The sequence below is a fragment of the Meriones unguiculatus genome, chromosome 8, assembly GCF_030254825.1.
Source record: "Meriones unguiculatus strain TT.TT164.6M chromosome 8, Bangor_MerUng_6.1, whole genome shotgun sequence".
Classification (NCBI taxonomy): Eukaryota; Metazoa; Chordata; class Mammalia; order Rodentia; family Muridae; genus Meriones; species Meriones unguiculatus.
The window spans coordinates 98,464,448-98,486,586 of NC_083356.1; the positions used below are offsets into that span (position 1 = coordinate 98,464,448).

The window sequence follows — 22,139 nt, forward strand, 5'->3', positions numbered from 1 at the left end:
GAACACAAAATAAAAATAAGTAAATCTAAAACAAAAGCACGGTATTAGATAATTAAAGATAAGTGAGACTTAGCGAGGGCAAACAAGCTTGGCAGTCACTGGCAACAATGGCCTGGGTGGTTCTGTTCTGGACCACTGAACCCTAAGTCAGATACCAACTCCACAGCCTAGACCTGCCAAGCCTCAGCTCCCTACTGGACAAGAGCAAGTGTTAAAGAAGTGTTTGTACAGACCTGGGCACATGGCTTGACTCATACTCAGCCCATCCAATCACCCTGTCATTAACTCTACATGAACATAGCAAAGGCTCTGGCCCCAATTGGTGCCATACTTCTCCAGAATTCCTATTGGGCTGGACGTGAGATTTGACCAGACAAAAATAAATCATGATAGAAGGAACCAAACAGCCAAGGCAAGCCACAGAGGAGCCATCAGATCCCAGCATTGATTCTTCCGTTAACTTGTGACCTTGGAGAGCAAGATCATTTTTCAAATCCATTCTTCCCTGTCTCTCCTTCTGCTCTACACACTCCTCCATCCAACCTTCAGAAAAAGCCAGAAGCCTATGGTGATCAGCATGGTCCAACCTCAGGAAGACAAGAATCTTGGGTAAGATACCCCTCCGTCCACCAACTCAGTCCCTGTCACTGCTGCATGAGTACAGGAAGAAAACTTGGTAAATTACCAGTTTGGAGGGGAGGGCACTCATTACAATGCTATTAATCAAATTAAGTTCCTCACTCCTTGAACACATTACATTCCTGAATATGGCATTTTAACTCTGCATCCTTAATATTCTCTGTAATTACTTAGCAATTACAAGAAATTTATTCAGATTCAAGTGATCACTCTAGTCCAACGTGCAAAAGTTGTAAGACTATTATCTCAATCAAGTTTGATCTGCAACAACTCTCTGAAGCAAAGCTCAGCCATACAGCTGGGGAGAGAACATGAGTCCAGCACATGTTCATGCTGGCCCTTGCTCTTTGCAGTCTAGCTCACCATCACCCATCACCTTTGAGGACTCATGTGTACAATGGCAGCAGAGATGCTGTGACCCATTAGAAAATGACAGCGACCCAAGACCCGACTCAGCTTCAGAACACTTCTGTCCATCCACCACCAGGACAGAAAAAAAGAAAGAAAGAAAGAAAGAAACCAAGTCACAAAACAAGGGATTCGATCTTAGAACGGTACTCCAGATCCTATCCAGACTTAAAATAACCTTGTGACCGCACTGTCTCCATGAGCGGCATGGGTGAGGCCTGGGTTTCATACTTAAGCACTGTGCCAACTGTAGAGCTGCATGGCAAGGCAGTGTCTGAGGTCAGCACAGGTCTAGTGTCTGCCGCCTGCCCAAGCCTGGGCCCCCGGCCAGCAACCCACCTCCACAGACTAGTGCCAGGACATACTATAGTGTTTCCATTTAAGGCCCGCCACTTGGATGAGCCCATCTCTGAAGTTTCTTAACACCACCTTTCCAGGAAGAATTTTTTGGGGAAAAGGGAGGTGGTGTCTATTTTTTGCCACCGCCTTCCCTTGGGCTGTCAGAGCAGTCTGCCTCTCAGGAACAGGTTTCTTTAAAAATCACTGGATTATGTCTCAATTTGGGGATTTATTTTTCAAAAATTATAGATCTATACAAACATAAATACATACATATATGTATATATATATACATATATATGTACACACACACACATATATATTTTTGCAATTACATTGATCATGTATGGGACCAGAGACGTTTCCCATCATCTCACACCAATCACACAAGCCGCAAAGAAGAAAAGCCAATAAAGGGAACAAATCCACTGCATTACCGTCCGCTTATCTCCAAAACACGAAATTAATGACAACTTTTTAACCAAGACTTTTCTTTCTCTACAAAATGGATGTTTTCTTTCCCAAGTAGCTTCCTCCACAGCTCCCCTGACATGCAAGGGGCGTTCAGAGCTCCAGTGGAAGAGCGAGGTAGGGAAGGGTGGGAGACGCTATCTGGCACAAACTGGACAGAGCCAAACCAGTGTCGGAACCAGACGGAAGTCCACGCACGCAGCGGCCCCCAAGGCCCACAATTCTCCCCAGCGCGCCCAAGGTTCTAGCCTCGCTGTTTTGGTTAGTGTTGAGAGAAGGGTTTTAAACTTGGCAAAGTACCGCGCAACATCTGTAACCACATCTGCCTTCTGGGGATCGGAAGATGAATCCCACATTCCTGGCTTTGAAGCTTTTTGAAACTGCAGCTAGGAAGGACAGAGGGAGGGAGGGAGGGAGTTGAACAGAGTTTATTGGCTGTCTCTCCAGCAGAAAATTCCTCTTGGAAGAGAAGGGTATTTTGAGGGTGGGGGTGACTCGCCAATCTCTTCGGTCTGCCAAGCTCAGCTTGGAAGGTGAGCCCGGGGCCGTGAGGCCAGATCGATGTGTAAGTCCGAGGCGCACAGCCTGCAGGAGTTCACACCGCGAACACCCGAAACCCCTACTCCAAGCCTCTGCCTTCCCCGGATCCCACCGGCAGCCGAGGCCCTAAGCGAGACAGTTTCGTTCCACCGCGGCTTCCCCCAGTCGAGAGGGCACGCAGCTCGCCGGAGAAAGAATGAAAGCGAGGGGGAGGCACCGAGACGCCCACCCTCCACCTCCGATCCCGGCCTCGCCTCCGGCTAGGCTCCCTCCTCCCCCGGTTCCCCCCGGCTCCGGCGGCGCCGCCGGCGACTCGCCCTCACCTCTGGTCCAGCGGCGGCCCGGTGCTGAACCCGGGGAGGCGGAGAGCGCGAGGCGGTCGGGCGCTGCAGGGCGGCGCGGGAGGCGCGGGGCGGGGCGGGGCGCCGCAGCCGGCGTGGAGCCCGGAACTCCGCGGGCCGCGGGCGGACAGGCGGGTGGCCCGGGCGGCGGCAGAGCGCGGCGCGGCGCGGCGCGGCGCGGGGCGGGAGGCTGGCGGCCACCGGGCCGGGGCGCAGGCTGGCGGCAGGCACCGGGCTGGAGCCGCGGAGACGGCTGGCGCGGGGCGGGAGGCGGAGGGCGGGGACGAGGGCGGAGGAAACTTGCGGCGGTGCGGGACTCGGCCGGGGGCGGCGGGGAGCCGGCGGCAGCAAAGTTCCCCCAGCGCTTGGGGGCGGCGGCGGCGGCGGCGACCGGGAGCTGGAGCGGGAGGAGCGGGAGGAGGAGGAGGAGGAAGTGGCTGCGGAGAGCTCGGCCAATGAGTGTCTGGAGCTGTGATTAACCAGGCAGCAACACATCATTTCCTCCCGGCGCGGATCCAGGGAGCCGGGAGGGAGAGGGCCGGCGGCGGGGCGGGGCGCCCCTCGCGCCCCCTGCAGGCGCCCGGCCCCGGGGAGCCGGCCCTCCTAGCTATGCCCGCCCGCCGCCCCCGACCCCCGACCCCTCGGGCCGCCCCTGCTGCGGGCTGCTGCGAACCGGGCTGGCGGGACGCGGGGGAGGCGCACGGCGCGGCGCGGGGAGCGGCCAGGTAGGCGCGGGCGGGGCCGTCTGGACAGCTCCCGGGGCGCGGGGCGGGCGGGCGGGCAGGCGGCTGGCAGCCTAGCCGGGGACTGCGGGGGCTCCAGCACTCGTCTCCAGCCCTGCGTGTCAGGCAGAGGGGTGGATGTTCGAAGCTCCGCCTCGGCCCAGGCCATCGCCGCCCTGCCTGCTGATCCCCTTCCACTCCGCTCATTTTCTCGCAGGGTCTGGGGTTATGCAAGCGTTTGCCATTTTTTTTGCAGTCGGCTTCCTTGGTAATAAAAATAAGCAAGTGGGGGGGGGCGGGGGTCTGCAATAATCCCGCCCTGTCCTAGGCGCCATGAGAGCTTACAGTAGGAAGAAAGGAACATTCCCCGCCGCAGAGAGGCTGACAACCTCGGTCCTTAGAAACACAAAAACACCCCCAGTGTGCTAATATTATCCGGGAGCATCAAAAAAGGCATGCAAGGATCAAATTTTGCATGGTGCCCGCTTAGTTTGTGGAAGCACCAAGCCATTTTCTCTGCCCTTTGGAAGCTTATAATGTACAGTCTTGTCACAAAGCAGAGTAAAATCATGACACCAAGGAATGGGAAAACCATAAAGTATTTTTTTATCCCTACAGGTCCCTTCATTCAGAGGGCATTTATTGGGTCGCTGGCTGCAGCACTGTAGAAGGCTGCAAAGGAAATGGAAGATCCGGCCTTTGCAGGAGTTTGCAATCGAGCTAGCAACGCAGGCATACATACAAGGAACAGCTAGAAAATAGCCTTCGGGTGTTGTGTAAGCAAAAAGACAGAGAAGGTGGTTGATTCTTTTGTGTTTGGATTGTTCATTCCAGGGTTCTTGTAGTTATGTTTGGTGGAGATCAGGAGAGGAAACTCCAGGTCAGTGCAAGGCAAGAGCACCAATCTGCATCCCTCCTCACTGACACAATACCACGGAGCCCTTGGTGACACTTAGCTCAAGTATCAGCCTTTGCCACACACTGTTTTGACCTTGGACACACTTTGAATCGAAGAGGGGAAAACGGGAGACGGTGGTTGTGCAGCCGAGTGCAGCTACCTCTTCAAACTGCTATGTGCTTCTATGACTCTGAATGTTGACAGCCTCCTCCCTGAGGTCAGGCACCAGCTTGGATTGCGTTCGTCATAAATCATCATGGCCAGCAGCGATGTATGTGTGAATGTTTAATAAAGGCTTGCTGAAAGGTAGATAGGTGGATTGAGGGGCTTGACCTGCTTTGGACTGCTAGTGTCCTATGTGTTGTTACTTGGCTAGCTCACTGCAAGACCTTCAAACAACTCCCCGGGGGCTACTCCAGTGTTCCAAGAGGCTGTGTGGAAGGATTCTGGGTAGTACGTGTGGCCTCGTACGGTATTTTGTGCGTGCATGTGTATGTGTAAAATAAAAGGACAGACTAGGACACAGTTTTTCACACAAGCCCTGTGTATCCAGGGTACAGCTCTCTGGCTGAGGCACCTTATTCTAGGATTTCTCAACCTTGGCACCATCGGTACTTTGAGCTGGAGAATTGGTTTGCCATTCTACATGCTGAAATATATTTAGCAACATCCTTGACTTGTACTCACTCGATTCCAGTAGGACAGCCCTCCTCTCACAACAGTGACAACCAGATGCCTCAGGAGTACACACTTGCCCTGTTGAGAATCACTACCTCTACCCCAAGAGCCAACTCACTGATTTAACTCTGGTGGAAAAGGAAAATAAAAAAATCACACCCTTAAAGTAACTTGGAGGAAATACGTCTTCTGTCAGTCTAAGCTTCTCCAATCTCAGTCATATGTTGCAGGGAGCCTGACTTCTCTTAATTAACTGCCTGCTGCATTGTGGATTGGCATCTTCTCTGTTTTCTGCATATCCTCCTCCTTTACGCCCAGATCAACATGTTCATTTTTAAAAGTCAACAGATTTCAAAAACTATTAGGAAATAGGGTCTTGAGCAACCTAAGAGTCCTGTATGCTATTTTTCTGTAAAATGTGGAGAATTTATTTTGTAATATTTTCATAGACAGCTTCACTTTTAGAGTTGAGCTTTTAATCCTACAAACAATAACCACATCCTTTCTACCAAGATTGTAAATAATGCACACCAGAAACTGTAGGGTTTTCTTTTTCAATTGAAAATATTTAGATATCTGAATTGAGTCCTTTGTATCTTGAAGCCATTTCCTGTTGGTTCCAGAGTTTATGTTTTATGAGGGGATAAAAGAACAGGTTTTATTTAAATGCATCAAGCAGATATCAGTCTGGCTAGACCTATCAACTTCCCAAAACAAATTCTCTAAAATAGTATCGGTGAGATGCTCCAGAGCTGGCAGTGTTGGTAAAGACCCTGGCAATGTGCTGCAGCTCAGCCTCTAATGGGTTCAAGAGAAAGAAAGAGAGAAAAAGAGAAAGAGAGAAAGAAAAAGAAAGAAAGGAAGGAAGACAAGAAAGACAGGAACAAAAATTACTCCTTTCAGGCAATGGTACCATGTTTGTGATGGGAATAGATATTTCTGCTCATCAAAATATTATCATCTATCTCATTAAAGAAAGTGATTTAGAACATTGAGTTTATCATTTTGTTCATGTTTAGCTTGGTTTTGTAGGCACATGGTGGTCACAGACATATGCAGATTAGCTGATATCTAGAGTAGTGACTATTCCCATGTTAGCTGAGCACTGAGGCCTAGGAGAATGTGAGCTGGGCCTAGGAGAGCATTCACAGTACCTAGGAGAAGAAGCTAGTTTAGTGGATTCTGTGTGGTTTGATGGACAATGACTCTCCAGTTTCTGTAGTCAGACATGAGTGAGGACATTTACTCTTCTACCCCAGTCCTAAATTCTCTTAATCCAGGATTTGTGCCCTTGGTATAATTACAGTGTTTGAAAAGAAAGTCAAACTAAAGAAATTAGTTAATATCATGCATATTCTGGACCACTGTCTGATGATGGTGATATTTTAATAAAAAATAGTAACATGGGCAATCCATAGGCATTTTCTTCCTTCTAAAGGTGTCTGCACATCATTCAAGTATAAGGAAAAGCTGATCCAGTTCATCATAACTATTTTTGGAAAATGGTGAACTCAAAGGCCTTGAGATGTAAAGTTTAGTATTAATCTTGTGACAAAAAAAAAAAGCCACAAAACCAATTCTATGTCTAAAGATAGAAATGATTTGATTGTAATAGTAGGAGCTAGAAGAGAAACTCAAGCTAAAAGGACTACTCAGAATGGGAGGCTTAGCATCTTCCTTCCCAAAGGGAAACAGAGAAAATAGTCAAGGACATTGGGTGTTAACTAAAATTTCCAGGTATGTCTGTTACTCATTAGCGATGTATTTCATATGACAGTTTACCTGCCAGCCACTGTATTCAATGAAGTATGAGTACCACCTTCAGGACACCCTGAAGGTGATCATTATTCAAGTATTGATACAGTTCCTACTGACATGCCACCTTACAACTTGGGGCCAACTGCTTACATCAGTTCTGAAAGGTATTTATACAAGGAATAAATAGTAATTTTGTGTGTATGTGAGTGTGTATAAGTGAGTGTGTGTGTGTGTGTGTGTGTGTGTGTTAGATTGATTATAGGTACTATGCAAGATTAGAGTTAAGTTTTAAATCATAAATTAATTGAAAGCAGGAGTGAATAAATTCTTATTTTTAGAAAGAAAATTACTTTCTAAATAAAAAACATAAAGTAAATGGAAATTGATTTGACTTGACTATGTAAAACATTTCCCGAAAGTGTTCAAAGGATATTCAAATAATGGGGAAAGGGATGGAATTATTTATAACATATATACAAAAAGATTAAAAATTTAATGTATAAGAAACAAAACGGACCCTCTAAAGTCAAATTTGATGAAAATTAAAATGATTATATGTGAGAATTAGAAATGTTTATCCTATAAAAAAATGGAGAAACTGAAGAAAAAGAAAGGTTTCTCCTAACCACCCTTCAGTCCAATTTTACTTTCTGATTACATGAAATGCATATCTTGAATCCCAGCACTTGGGAGACAGAGATAGGATCTCTGTGAGTTCAAGGCTGGCCTGAGTTCCAGAACAGCCAGGACTACATAGACAGACCCTGTCTCAAAAAGATGAACAGACTGATAGTAGATAGATGGATAAATCAGATGAATGAAGGAATGAATACTGAAGGTAATATAAATAAAATATTCCATGCAATTATTTCATATGCTTTTTCAGTAATTAAGCATGTTTCTGTTGGTAAATTTGCTTTAATAAAGTACATAGTTGTTGAGATTGCATACTGGAAAACAATTTATAAGATATAAATAGGTGATATTTATCAACAGTTTAGCAGTATTTATACCCTGTGACACTTTAGTCCTACCTCAGGAATTTATGCTATGGAAATAATAAGCATAAACTACAAAAAGATTTCCATCTTCTAACTTTGGCAATTCCAACAATAAATTCTAAATTGGATATATACAACAGAGATAATGTTTTAACTCTGTAACTGTCTCTACATCTCACTGGGAGACCTAATGAACAAAAGAGCAAGAGGAAGGCCCAAAGGATAGTTTGCTAAGCAAGCATAAGGACCCAAGCTCAGATCCCAGCTTGGGGTTACAGCCTTGGCCTGTAACCCCAGTGCTGGCCCAGCAAAGACGGGAAGATTCTTGGAACTCATTGGCGGGCCAGCCAGTCTAGCCAGTTTGCAAACTTCAGACTCAAGGAGATTCCAGCTCAAAAGTTATGTGTGTTGTAGATGATGGCACACACCTTTAATCCCAGCACTAGGGAGGCAGAGGCAAGTGGTTCTCTGTGAATTTCTGGCCAGTCTGGTTGACATAGTGCACTCCAGGACAGCAAGGAGTGCAAAGAAAGGATCTGTCTCAATAATAATAATAAATTACAGTGGAGGGCAACAGAGGAAGACATTGTCAACCTCTGGGACTTTCATACACATGCACACATATGAGTGTTCTCTCTTCCTAACTCCCTCCCTTCCTCCTTTTCTCTCTCCCTCCTTCCTTCCCTCCCTCCTTCTCTATCTCTGTCTCTCTCTCCCCACCCCCGACCCCTTTATCACTAAGGCAAGAGTATTGCTTCGAGTTTGAGGTCAGTCTGAGCTACCCAGTGAGTTGCAGGCAAGCCTGGGCTACAGAGATCCCTTCTCACAATGTGGAGACAACCCCCTCCTCACATCAGAAATGTTTTCTCTAAGCTTTCTTCACAGGTCTCAGTGTTCCAATCATTCTATAGCATTACTTTAATAAGCAGGAATAATAAACATTATAAAAATAGAAATGCACATATTTTCTAAGGACTGACAGTCATGGAGCAGAGTCTCACTGGTGAGGAATGCATATGGATTTGTGAAGTGGGAGGTGCAGCGCTGAGAATGGATGCAGCTTGGGTGTTTCTTTGAGAAGGAATTTTTCCCCCCAAGGATCTACCACCCCCTTTCCCTGCATTCAGGCTCCTCCTGACCAAGTTCCTTGCAGCCTTAAAGGCTAGATTCCCTCAGGCTTTTCTGAGGTCTTAAGTCTAAAGTTCCTGGAGTTTTTAACTTACTTAACTATGGTTAATGTCTCTTCATTGTTTGGATGTGTGCTTCAAAAGCCAGTCCCTTGAGTCCCTTGGATAAATGTCATTAGGAAGATCAAATCAATTTCTTCATCAAATTAAACAAATGCATTTCAAATTTCACCATGGTAGAACTTTGAATCAAGGTGGCTTTTCATTTTTAGAGAATATTCCTCTTCCTGGATTTCTCTCTGAGCCTTTGCACTGTGAAGACATTGTCACAGATAAGAAATCAAATTAATTTTCTAAGGCCTAATGTGGCCCCAATTCTACCCATATCTAAAATGCAGGCACTTCCTTTTTTATTAACCTACTTTTTTTTTTTTTTTTTGAATGAAACTCCAGTGAGCAGCTGCTAAGGTTAATTACATATAGTGGAGAACTAGCCATGTGACCTTCTGCAGGGAACTACAGATTTCATAGCCTCCTTTCTTCTCCACTGGCATGGAGGCAGGACTGGGCTGCTGCTTGGAGATCTGTCAGTTCTGAAATCCCAGACCTTTGTTGGAATTCCTGCATTTGACCTTTCTGAGAGTGAAGAGCTCAAGATTTCCAGGAACTCACAAAAAAAAGCCTTTTGGACCCCGTGGAATGAAGGTGTGTGGAAATGGTCACAGGAGGAGGCTAAGGTGGCCTGGTCCAAATCATGTGGGTCACACCAGCCAAGGGAAGGAAAGTGACCAAAGGGGTTAGCTCGAGGAAGTGAGTTCTTTACACAAGACATTAGTATTCTTTCCTTACCCAGATATTTGTCTTAATGTGGTTTTGTTGGTAGTGTTTAAAAAGATGGTTCAAGGGGCTGGGGCATACCATGGTGCTTGTCTAGCCTTTCCAAAGCCCTGGGTTCAACCCCAACACCAAACTATACAAACAAATGAATGACATAAAGATGACGAGGACAAAATGACAGACTGTAGTGAAGTGAGCACAAAGAGCCAGTTTCCTCTCATTGCCAGCTGCCATGTATCATTTCAGAAATGTTCTAGAAATAGGAACAATTACATGTGTTTTCTTTTGCTTTGTCACAGCTGGTAACACAGTATACGTTCTTCTGTGCCTGTTGTTTTTAATTAATGTCACAATATATCTTGATGCTCACTAGTCACCTTTTGATAAACAGTCTTTTCTGTTACAATAAAATTGTTACTCCCAAGATTATTTTTACTGTATGACCCTGTTAGAACACTTGGAAGTTTCCAGAGATTTCACTCTGGTCACATCCCCTGCCTTTTATCCTTGGAAAAGGTTAAGTCCCCAAAACACTCACAGCTTTTCAAGGTTTCATGGCTATTTGAGGCAAGGCTGGGACTAGAATTTGTTTCTCCTAACCACCCTTCAGTTCAATTTTACTTTCTGATTATATGAAATTATACATGTTGTAATTAAAAATGCTGTCTTGAGTGGTATGCATTCTGTAACCCATTCTTTTTTTTTTTTTTTTTTTTTTTTTTTTAGTTTTAATTTTAGTTTTCTTAGACTAGGGTGTATGCTGTGCAGAGACCAGTTTAGAGGGTCATGCACAAAGATGCTAACAGTGCTCATCTCGAGATTACATTGGTATAGGAAATCTTTGTACCTTGTGTGTGCGGAGGGGTTCTCATGTTTGGACATACGCACGCAGGTTCATGTACTGCAGGTGGAACCCAGGGCCTTGGACATGCTAGCACTCAATAACAGAACTATATACCCTCCCCAACCCTGACTTTTTATGACAAGAACTTGTTATGACAAGGACTAACTATGTAGCCTTGGCTGGACTACAATTCACTATGTAGACCAAATTGGCCTCAAACTCACAGCTTCCCAAGGGCTGGGATTAAAGGCATGTACTTCCATGCCCCACCCCAAACCCTCCTTTCTTTCTTTCTTTTTTTTTTTTTTTGAGTCAGGGTTTCTCTGTGTAGCCGTGGCTGTCCTGGACTCACTTTGTAGACCAGGCTGGGCTCAAACGCACAGGGATCTGTCTGCTCTGCCTCCCTGAGTGCTCAGATTATAGGCGAGTGCCACCACGGCCCACTTCCCACTTGTTAATAGAAACAGGCATTGTGAGCTTCCTGACATGGCTGCTGGAAATCTAGCTCCAGTCCTCTGGGAGAGCCATATATGCTCTTAACCATGGAGCCATCTTTTTGTAAAGTACACATAACCCATTTCAAGTGTACAGTTTAAAGGTTTCTTTCAATGATTTGCACAACATAACTGCAGATCAACTTTAAACTGCCTTCTTTGCCTCAAAATGAAACCCTGTATAAAGCAACAGTCTCTTCCTATATACTTTTATTCTTGGTTTATATTTTTAATTTTTTCACAATAGTTGTTAGTCATATGAATAGACAAAGTTAGTGACAATAATGTAATATGAACTTTAAAAATAAAATACAGGAAAAAGTACTCCTTTTTAAAATTGTTTTATTTTGTATGTATGGGTGTTTTCTCTTCGCGTATGTCTGTATTTCTCATGCCTGCAGTGCCTGCAGAGGCCAAAAGAGGGTGTCAGAGTCCCCTAGAACTGGCATTTAGTTGGTTGAAATGGAGCATGTGGGTGCTGGGGATCAAACCTGGGTTCCCTGGAAAAGGAGCCAGAGGTCTAAATCACTGAGCCATCCCTCCAGCCACAGAGAAAAGTATTTCAAAGAAGGTAAGATTATTTTTCTCTGTACAATATAAGTAAATATTCAGGATAATTCTACCTGGGTCTTCTGTAATATGTGAATTAATATTCATATATTATGTATAAGGTCACGTAGTTTCTCTTACCTTTTTGACTCTATTTGTGGTGTGTTTCTAAGTCATTAGGTATTCTTTGAGAGTATGACTAAGATCTGTGGCTATACAAAACTTTTGGGCACATCTCATTATTTCTTTAGGATAGAATCCCAAGAGCACAAATCCTGAAGATATTTCTAATTTGCTAAGTATCTGATTCCTTTCCGTTAATGTGTCTGTCCCACGAGACATTATTTTTTTGGTTTTGTTTTTGCTTGTTTGGTTTTTTCCCCCCTTTTGAGTCAGGGTCTCACTCTATAGCCCTGGCTGGCTTGTTAGTCACTGTATAGAAAAGGCTGGACTTAAAACTGACAATGATCCTTCTCCCTCTGACTGCCAAATGCTGGAACTGCAGGTGTCTTCCACCATGCTTTTACTGCTGTCCTTAGCCCTGGCATATCCTTGTCAATTGGGACCTTTTAAAGTTAACTCTTTTGAACTGAGCGGTGTTTGTAGCAGAGTTGTGTGGCACCCTTCATGCCACACATGAAGCCTGAGATGCAGTCCCCAGCTCCACACACATCCAGTTTCAATTCATTTCATTATTATTAATGATGCTGGACTTTTTTTTTTTTTTTTTTGCTTTATAAGTAAGAACAAGGTAGAAATTCTAATCTATCAATAACCTTTAAATATTAGCATGGTTCTCCACCCTCAGAGTGGGACCAGTCACCTTCTTTGAAGAAGTATTTTCTACCACGTTGATGAAACTTCAAGGAATAGGAAAAAGATCCTTACATTTGGATAAAGTTCCTTACATTTGGACAAAGCAACTCTATGCTTATGTCATTGCAAATTCCTAAAAATAATATCTGCTTCCAATAATAGAAAGAATGATTTATGTATTAAATAATTAATGTATTAAATGATCTTTGGTTTTCCTAAGTAACTAGATAATTTGTATTACAGTCAGCCACCTTGGGAATGAGGGAGCGAGATACAGCTAGGATACAGAGTTAATAAAATGTAACTAATGATTAAAAAATAAAAAAAAACATTCAGTCACCTCTATAGAAGAAATAGAAATAGAAAATGTACCTATTCCCTTTCCTCTGTGACAATCTGAGTTTTTAAACCGATAGGTGGGTTGCTTCAGCTCCTTCTAGAACCCCCAAAATGGCACAGGAACTCTAGCGTCTAACACGGGGACCCAATCAGGAATGAAGGGAGCAAATGTCCCTCTCTTTAAGAGCTGAAGATGGTACCGACCTGTAAGAAGCTAGAGGCTCAAGAGGTGGACTCTGAAAGCATCTAATTTTCTGTATATTGGAGAAGAGGCAGGGTGGGAAAGGAATGCCTGCCCAGCAAGGGGGTAGCAGGGATAGTTCTGCCTATTTGGTGAAAAGGGAAAGGAAAAAGTAATTACTAAAGAAAATGACGGTCCAGAAATTCCCCTCCACACAGACACACACACCCCTGTGTTCCAGAGGAGAAGCTGCCTCTATGTTCAGAAGGATGTGTGATCCTTGGTAACAACATATAGATTTGTTTAGTCAGGTGTTCACCAGTTTCCCGCAGAACCTGGGGTACACATCCCTCAGCTCCGAGCACCTGAGATTGGAGGCAAGGGGATGAGGAGCCCAAAGCCTTCTTTCCTAGCTACATAGCTAGTTGGAGGCTCCCTGGGCTATGTGAGGTTCTGTCTCAGAAACCATTAAAATGAGAGGATTCTCCACAAAGAATCATCTGCTTCCATGTGACTGAGCATTGGTAACAGTACTCAGAACAGTCTTAATCAGAAGCTTGATTTTCAGAATAAAGCAAAAACTGCATCTTTATCACCACTATGAGACCTTTGGAGTCAAATAATGAAAATTGTTTAAGGCTAATAGAACCTCCACCTTTTTTTTTTTTTTCTTTTTCAAGAATTTGATGATCAGAAAAGAAGAAGCTAGGTATGGTAGCTTAAGTCTTATCCCAGCAGACTTGGGTGGATCTCTGTGAGTTCAAGTCCAGGCTGATCTACATACGAATACTAGCCAGGGCTACATAATGAGACCCTGTCTCAGAAAAAGAAAGGAAAAGAAAAAAAAAAAAATGGCAGTGCTTCTGTTTAATAAAAGTTTCAAACACACACATTCTAAACATAGAAATAGAACAATATTGGTGTTAAATCAAGCTTCCCTAAACTGAAATGATGTTTCATATGAAAATAAACAGATTACTAGTATGTACAAATGCACTAAGTATTAAGATCAAGCATTAAAAACCTGAGAAATCCTGAAGCAATGTGTAGGTCACATTGACTCACGTTGTCCTATCTAAGTCAAGCAGGGGATCCAGTTTGTTGGTGACATAAGATATGCCTGAAATCAGGTGGTATGTGAAATGTGGTTGTATGTGCCCAGAAAGCAGGATGTTAGAGATGTTGCAGGTGCAGTCACAGCAGAGAGGGACACTTGCATGAGATGTTCAAGTTCAAGTGTCCCAGGACAAAGAATAGCAGGAGCACATGGTGAATACCAGGAAAAAACAGTTTATTAAAAAAAAAAGAAGAAGAAAGAAGGAAGGAAGGAAGGAAGAAAGGAAGGAAGGAAGGAAGAAAGGAAGGAAGAAAGGAAAGAAGGAAGAAAAAAAGAAAGAAGATACTCCAGAGGATGAAAGTGAGCTGGTGAGACTAGGGAAAGACAGTTCAAAAAAAACTGGACCAGGGGTCACAAAGACCCTTTGTAGGTCATTTCCACAGCACCCACCTCCTTTCCCTTCTGTTTATCTCTGCCCTTTCTTATGCAGGTAGCATAGGTGGAGAGGAATCTCCAGTCTGTTTTTGTTGACTTAGGTCTCTCATATTTTAATTCTGACATCGCAGTTTGCAGCCCTATCCTGCTTATGCAAGAAGCTGGGAGATGAGGGCAAGGTAGTACAGTACTCCTGGCCACCCCTTACAGTCCCCAGAGAAGATGGGAGAAGCAGAAACTCGAACCCGCTTCAGTGGATTTCTTGACTTTGATAGACTCACTCAACAAACAATTTTTTTTTAATTAGCTAATAGTTTTCGTTTCTTTCCTTTTATTTTTTTTCTTTCTGCATCCTTCTCCCCTCCCTTCCCCCTGCTCTCCTCTCTGTATAAATCTGCCTCAGGGTTGTTGTTTTCAAACACAACTTTCTGACATGAAGTTAAACACTTTTTGGAAACACTCCCACCCCTACACTCCCCTAGTCCTTTCAGGGCGCCTAAGCCAAGGGTCATCTATCACTTCTTGCTGTTTTTCAATCTTTAGCTATATCTGATAAGAGTTTAAATTGCTTGTTACTATGGAGTAGTTAAATAGATTCTGTATGATTGCTAATGAAATTTTTTTTAGGGAAGTAAAAAAAAAAAAGCCCACATTGTTTTGAAAAACATGTTTTAAAAATAATTTTATAGACTGCAGATTTTGTAAATGATCATGTTAATTGTTGAGAGGGGGTTCCCAACCTGGTTAATGTCCCCTTAGCATTAGGCTTTTGTTCCCCAGCCTTGAATATGTCATTTTCTCCCACAGACTGCATTTCTAGGGGTATAATTGCTGTCTCCATGTAAAAGACAACTCATGTGCATAAATTTCCAAGCACTGCAATGAGACTCTGCCTCCCCTCATTTTAATGCAGATGTGATTCAGAGGGTAGGGTTACACTCACTTCCCTGAGCAGATGAAACAGATTACACATTAAATATTGTCTTTGGAACCAGGTGCACAGAAACAACCAATTACCTAGACGGCTCATCACGTCCCTGATGTGTTTACCGCATTGTTTTTTTGTTTTCTCTTTAAATATTTGGCGAAATTATTCTGAGGCGTTCATTTTCCCTGCAATGAACAGAATATGCTTTTTTTTAATAAAGGCCCCCTTTGTGTGAGTCAGTCACGGTCGACTCCCAGAAGCCTGGAAAACCACACTTGAAAAGTTTCTGAACTGAACTGAAGTTGCCTCCACCAAGCTTGATTACTACAAAGAGGAGATGGCTCCTGCTTCTTCCTGAGGCAACAGTTGACTCTGAAACCACGGGTGTGGAGGAGTGAGCGAGGCCTCTGTTCCTCCTTTACGTTGTTTAATTTAATCCACCGTAAAGGGCAGTATTCCTATAGATCCTTCAAATTTTGGTCAGCACTAATAACGTCACCTTCTCTGCCCTCCGCCCCCCCCACCACCACCATTTTGAGATGAAGAACCTCCTCCGTCTCTCCCCTGGCTGGAACTCACAGACATCCTCCTGCCACCGCCTTCTGAGTGCTGAGCTTAAAGGCTGTGCCATAAACATGCCAGGGCCATGTTGATTTTCTAAGGAAGATTGCTGTTCCCTTGGGTCTTTTGTAAACCAGAAATGCACATGAGCACAAGAGCACACTGCATGACTTGTTTCTGTTTTTCCAGGAGATTTCTACCACTTGTGGCTGTTTTACGCTTCCCCAGTCTTAAGCCTCCCATAGAGTCTGAAGAGCCAGGCTTGTGAGCCACAGAAGCACACCCATCACTGTGCCTTCAAGGCCAGTCTGGTCTACATAGGGAGTTCCCAAACAGCAAGGACTACATAGACTGACCCTGACTTTAAAAGGAGGAAAAGAAAAAAGCAGGTGCCATGGTACATACTGTTAATCCCAGCCCTGGCAGCTCCAGGACAGGCAGCAGAGCTACGTGGTGAGACCCTGTCTCACAAAAGAGAAAGAGAGATGTGGGGAAGAAGAAAGAAAAGAGGGGATGTGTAAAGGGTCAAGGGCAGGGCAATGTGTATGTGCTGGGAATTATTAGGAGAATTGTAGGCTGGGAATGTTATGGAGGGACTGACTGCCCAGCAGTGGGCATGGGGAACCGAGAGGTATTATTAGAAGCCCCGTAGAAAGGTTTAGTGTGCATGGCTTGGAGGTCAAGCACCTGCTGTTTGGGTGGTTAAGCAGGGCAGATTTGCTCAACATTCTAAGCTCATAAACCCCAGCTTCCTTTGGGTAGATGAAGGCTCTGAAGAAAGGAGAGAACAAAAAAATACGTAACAGAGGGAAAATAAAACTATGCTATGCATGCAGGTGGAGAGGAAGGGAGGAAAAGAGCAAATTCTGTGTGTGTATGTGTGTGCCTTGTATATGTGCCTGCCTCTGTGTGTTCATGTATGTGTGGGTGGGTGCTGTATATGTGCTTCTGTGTGTGCATGTGTGTGTGTGTGTGTGTGTAAGTGTTGTGTATGTACCTGTGTGTGCATGTGTACACATCTCTGTGTGTATGTGTTATATATGTGCCTCTGTATGTGCATGTACCTCTCTCTCACTCTCTCTCTCTCTCTCTGTATGTTGGTTGGTTGATTAAAACTGAACTGAGAGCCTTGGGCTTTACTAGGAAAGAGCACCAACCATGAGCTATGCCCCCAGATTCTGTATTTCTTTCTTATAAAGCATCTCTGAGACACCTTTGAGGAGATAAATCTTTTTAGATGTGAGTGGGAGAGTCTGAAGTGGCAAGGAACAGTGCATTGCTCTCATGTGTTATGGCTGATGGAAGGTAGTCCAAGCTCTGTGGAGGGCAACCTTAAGTGTTCTTGCAAAATTATGATTGCACACATGTAGCCTTGTAGCTCTTTTCTACAGATATTTAATATCTGTTAAATATAGTTAAGTGTTTACCAATATTTAATTGTAAAATGGCAAAGTTTTGGTAAAAATGTGGGCAAAGTTCTTGTCACAACACAAGACAAAAAAAAATATGGAAATGACCTAAAGGTTCATCAGTATGACATGCTCTATCAGTAAATTATGATACATCTGTACACTGAACACTGGAGCAATTGAAAACTGCAAGAAGGAAGTTTGTAACGTATGATACAGGGTGATCTTCTTGATATAATGGCAAATGAAACAAAAGATGCCTGTGAGGACAAGAGAATACTATGCCACATAATTTCGTCAAAAAAGAAAAAATAGTAAAAGGAAGTATGAGCATCTATATTGGCTGTTATGACTGAACAGAAATCCCTGGCTATGGTACAGGAGCATAGAAACAACAGAAAGGAAAGGGGATGGCAAGGTATTTTAATGCTTGTTTGAAAATCTTTATTTAATTGGTTTTATGGGGATGAGTGTTTTGCCTGCATGTATGTAAGTGCATCACGTGTGGCCCGGTGCCAGCAGAGGTCAACGTCTTTCCTCGAACCAGAGTGTGAGCCGGAATGAGTTTGTGTGCCCCGTGTGTGATTCAGGTGCCTGATGAGGCCAGAAGAGTTGGATGCCCTGGAACTGGAGTTACAGTTGGCCGTGAGCGCTGTATAGATGCTTAGAACTGAACCCGAGTCCTCCACAAGAATAGCCAGTGCTCCTAACCGCTGAGCCGTCTCCCTGGGTCCACATTTTAATGTTTTAGCCAAGCTGCAGCCTCTGTGATAAATTAGCTTTTCAAAACTTTAGGAGGCCGGGCCTGGCTTCTTCTAATCCCAGCACTTGGGAGGGTGAGTCTGAGGCAGGACGGTGGCAAGTTTGAAGCTCCATGAGCTACAGAGCAAATCCCTCTCCCAGAATCAACAACCAAAATTAAGTGAAGTTAAGCAAAACTTTTTAGAGATTAAAAAAAAAAGATAAGGATAATGAAGCTACAGCTGGTTCCATGTTTATGCGACAATTTTCTTATGTGTACAGTGGAGTAGATAATTCTACCTGCCTCAAGAAGGGTGTGAGGATTAGAAACAGCATCCAACTTCCAGCAGCATGGATAAGTGCCTGGGACATAGTCAGTAAATACATCTGGTTATCATTATTCTTCTGTGTGTGGTGCTGTGAGCCCAGCACTTGGGGAAACAGGAGGATCTGTGGTTTAAGGTCATTATTGGTTACACAGTGAGTTTGAGGCTCTGTAAGATCCTAGCTCAAGGACCAACAACAAAAAGATCCCTTCATTTAGTAATTGTGTGGCCTCGGGTTAAAAGAAAAAAAAAATTATTCTGATTATCACCACCCTTCTCTCATACATAATGGAGTACATGAAGAAAAGAAGTTGAGAATTATGGGAACTATGAAGGGAGGATGTAGAAGAGGTTATAAAAACAATATTTAGCTCCCAAGAAGTTACTGGGGGGATCTGTATCATTGAACCCTGGGTGTGCCTGGTTCTTCCTTACAGAATTAACAAAGAAGTCTCTCCTGGCTCTCACACCTTGTACTTCTCTTCTGAGGTTCCGGGATGTAAAACAGGGATGCTAATTGGTCTGTCTGTGGTAGGTGCCAGCCTCTGGATGGATTAGCAACAGGCACAAGAGAAATGACGAAGTTCACAGTTTCTACATTAATAGAGCAAGGAGCTGCACATCCCAAGTGATAAGGAGATGACCTGGAAAAACCTAGGAGCGGTTCTCAGCTACAGATATTCTTGTAGTATGTCTGGGTTTTGAGAAAGCAGGAATGGGGTGGTTGGGAAGTGAAGGTCTGTCTTAGCACAGACAGCAAGCTGCGTTGTTTATCCTAGCATCTGCAATAAGGGAAGATGGTGTTCCTTACAGAAATGCAGAGAAGACTCAACTACTGACCTACAAACCCAAGAAGACAGAGAAGCAGGCAGACACAACCCTGAATGCATGTGGCCCAGTCATCCAGGTGTCTGTAGGTGGGAGCTAGATTATCCCAGGGACCCAAAAAAAAAATCTATGCAAGTTTGTAGCAACATGAGAATATATATTTTTCCCAAGGAGATCCATGACCTTTCATCAGCCTGTCAGAGAAGGCTGCACTCCTCCTCAAAAGACTATAAACCCCTGCTGAGCCAATGACCTAAGGTCTATGACTAATGTCACACTGGGAACTTATGGCTGATGCAGTAATAAAACTTTCCTAAAAGCCGTCGTAAGGAAATGATGAAAGAAACACTACTCTGCTTACGTCACCGAGGCTACCCTCCAACTTGCCATGTCATCCAGGACGACCTTTTATTCCCGATCCTCCTCACCTTCACCTCCCAAGCTGGGATTGCGGGCATCGCCAGTGTGTGTGGTTTTGTGTGGTAAAGAGGATGAGCACCCTGCATAGCGAGATAAGCACTCTACCAACTGAGCTGCATCCCTAGCCCCTAATTGCTTCCTAAGCAGACTTTGTCGTACTCTTTCTGTTTTGTCATATTCGTGTTTATTGTTTACTGAATATTCTTCCTTAAATGTGTTCACGCTTCCAACTTAAATGCCTACGTTAGCTTCAGCCTAAGCAAAGATTTCTGCGAAAACGGGAGTATATTGTGCTCCTGGCACACGCACACACACACACACACACACACACACGTTTTCTCTCTCTCTCTCTCTCTCACTCTCTCTTCCCCAATGTACAGAAGAAAAGTGTATTGCAGTGAAATGTGGTGTTCGCTTGTTTCCCAGATCATGCAGCACGCGGAGGTGTGCTTGTGGGGCTTCTGAAAATGGTTCTAGATACTCTAAGCTTGCCATCTGGCACCCATTGTGCAGAGGAGGGACCCGGGCCATTCGGCAATTAATGCACTTATTAAAGAAGCTGAACAAATAGGAGGAAAGTTAAGCCCGGCTATGGGCAAGGCTGACTGTGTCCCAGCTCGGCTGTGCTTGCCTGTCTATTCCGTCCTATTGCTTTGCAGACAATTGAAAGCAATTTGAGCTCTCTCTCTCTCTCTCTCTCTCTCTTTCTCTCTCAGTACCACATGAAAGGAATCAAGTAGACTAAAAACTTGATCGATTTAATACTCTGGTAATGATCCCAGCAATTGAGGAAGGGGGGGTGTGCTAGTGAGTTTCTTTCTACTCAAATTCCATCTCATTTTTATTTTCTCTTAATGTTTTTTTTTTTTTTTTTTTGAATCCCAAGTTCCAAAACCTGTCCCCTATTATGCAGTGCAAACGAGAACAGATGGGGAAAAGTTATGTTGGAAAGGGCTTTGGAGGGCCACAGAGAAGAGAAATATGACTACTCAATGTGTCACACACCAACTTGCAGCTGCCACCAGCCCTTCCCCACACGAGCTGCGTATGGAACCAGCCCGTGGAGCTCGGAAGGAGCAGGCGTACTGCAGGAAGGGAGTGCAATTAGAGAACATTCGCTGCGTTTATGCTGCCTTGAAAATATGGATAAAGAGCGGTGTAGCAGCTCAGCCGACAAAAGAGAACTCAGTCCCAAGGCTGGCCTGCAAAATGCTTCGCCGCACCCCAAGCTACCCCACATGTGAACCAGTAATTGGTGCTATGCAGCTTCCCTGCATCAAAGAGATGCCTCTGCATGTCTCAGGGTTGCATTCAGGTCTCTCTGTGTCTAGAACTGGTTTTCAGAGGGTCATACTGGCGCACGTGGGTTTCGCGGCCTTCCGGTAAGTATTTTGCTGTTGTCACCGAGTGCTTACGAGTTCCCCAATTACTTCAAGCTCTGCCAATCACAAGCTGGGAGGCTGCAGGGAGGTCACCCAACTTCTCTGAGCTGGAGATCCCACATATATGTAGCAGAGGTTGCCGGTCTTCTTGCAGGCTTTCGATATCTGGGGCATTGTATGCAAATAACTGACTTGTATGTTGCTCAATTAGTGGCAAATGTTATTACTGTGACGATCAGAAAGCACTGAAATGTTCTCTTTTCTTGATCCAATGTAAGTTGCTAAGAATATATTCTTAGCCATATGTGTATATATACATATATGTATATGCATATATGTATATGGAAATGGGTGAGAAGCTAAGAATTTATGATCGGAGTAATTACAAGGTTAAGATCATTTTAGGGACTGGAGTATCTCTGTGTGGTGAGGTACATAGTGTGTATCACCTCTGGCTCAATACAGAGGAACACCCCTACCCCCCCCAAAGAAAGAGAAAAGGTTCATGTGGTTTAGATTATTTGATTCAAACAGCGAGTGATTAAGGCCATGGAGATGGCATCTATGAAGAAATGCTAATGTTGCAAACAGTTGGGCAATTGACTCCAGCAGGAAACTCTTCCAAAACTGTACCTCTCAGTGTAGAGTGAGTGTGCAAACACATGGTGTCACTTTGATAAAGGGATGAAATTTCCTTATAGCAGCATTTAAAACGCCGTTAGTTACCCAACCCTGCCTCGGAGTGTATTTTCAGCGTATCTAGAGTAGAGCTGGGAGCCACGGTTAAGATAAAAATGATTTGGCCAGCAAGAGGGCTCAGCTGGGTAACAGTACCTGCCGTCTGAAAACATAAGTTCGATCCTACTGGGTGGAAAGAGAGAACTGGCTTCTACAGGTTGTTCTCTGACCTCTATACAAGTTTGCGTGCATGCCCCCAATAAATAAATAAACGTAACTTTAAAAGATTAAGATGACTGGGGTTGGGGTGGCTAAGTGGCCCAGTGGGTAAAGGCACTTACATGCTTTACGGGCCTGAGGACCATGGAAGGGGAGAACCAACTCAAGTTTGT

At 44.2% G+C, this 22,139-nt stretch overlaps 1 protein-coding gene and 2 long non-coding RNA genes across 4 annotated transcripts in view; 2 read left to right on the forward strand and 1 right to left on the reverse strand.

Annotated features, from left to right (window-relative positions):
- The window catches only part of Acvr1 (activin A receptor type 1), a 124,330-nt gene extending 121,345 nt beyond the window's left edge, over nucleotides 1-2,985 (reverse strand). For both annotated transcript variants that reach the window (XM_060390198.1, XM_021638751.2), the window contains exon 1: nucleotides 2,721-2,985. The gene's annotated coding sequence lies outside the window, so the exon portion shown is untranslated. The remainder of the gene's footprint in view (nucleotides 1-2,720) is intronic.
- A 261-nt stretch (nucleotides 2,986-3,246) lies between these two features.
- LOC110549587 (uncharacterized) overlaps nucleotides 3,247-22,139 on the forward strand; it is a 44,931-nt gene continuing 26,038 nt past the window's right edge. The window contains exon 1 of the long non-coding RNA XR_002476470.2: nucleotides 3,247-3,463. This is a non-coding gene — a long non-coding RNA (uncharacterized LOC110549587). The remainder of the gene's footprint in view (nucleotides 3,464-22,139) is intronic.
- Nucleotides 4,243-11,421, forward strand: LOC132655904 (uncharacterized). Its single transcript, XR_009593853.1, has 2 exons — nucleotides 4,243-4,629; nucleotides 9,376-11,421. It is a non-coding gene; the product is annotated as an uncharacterized LOC132655904 (long non-coding RNA).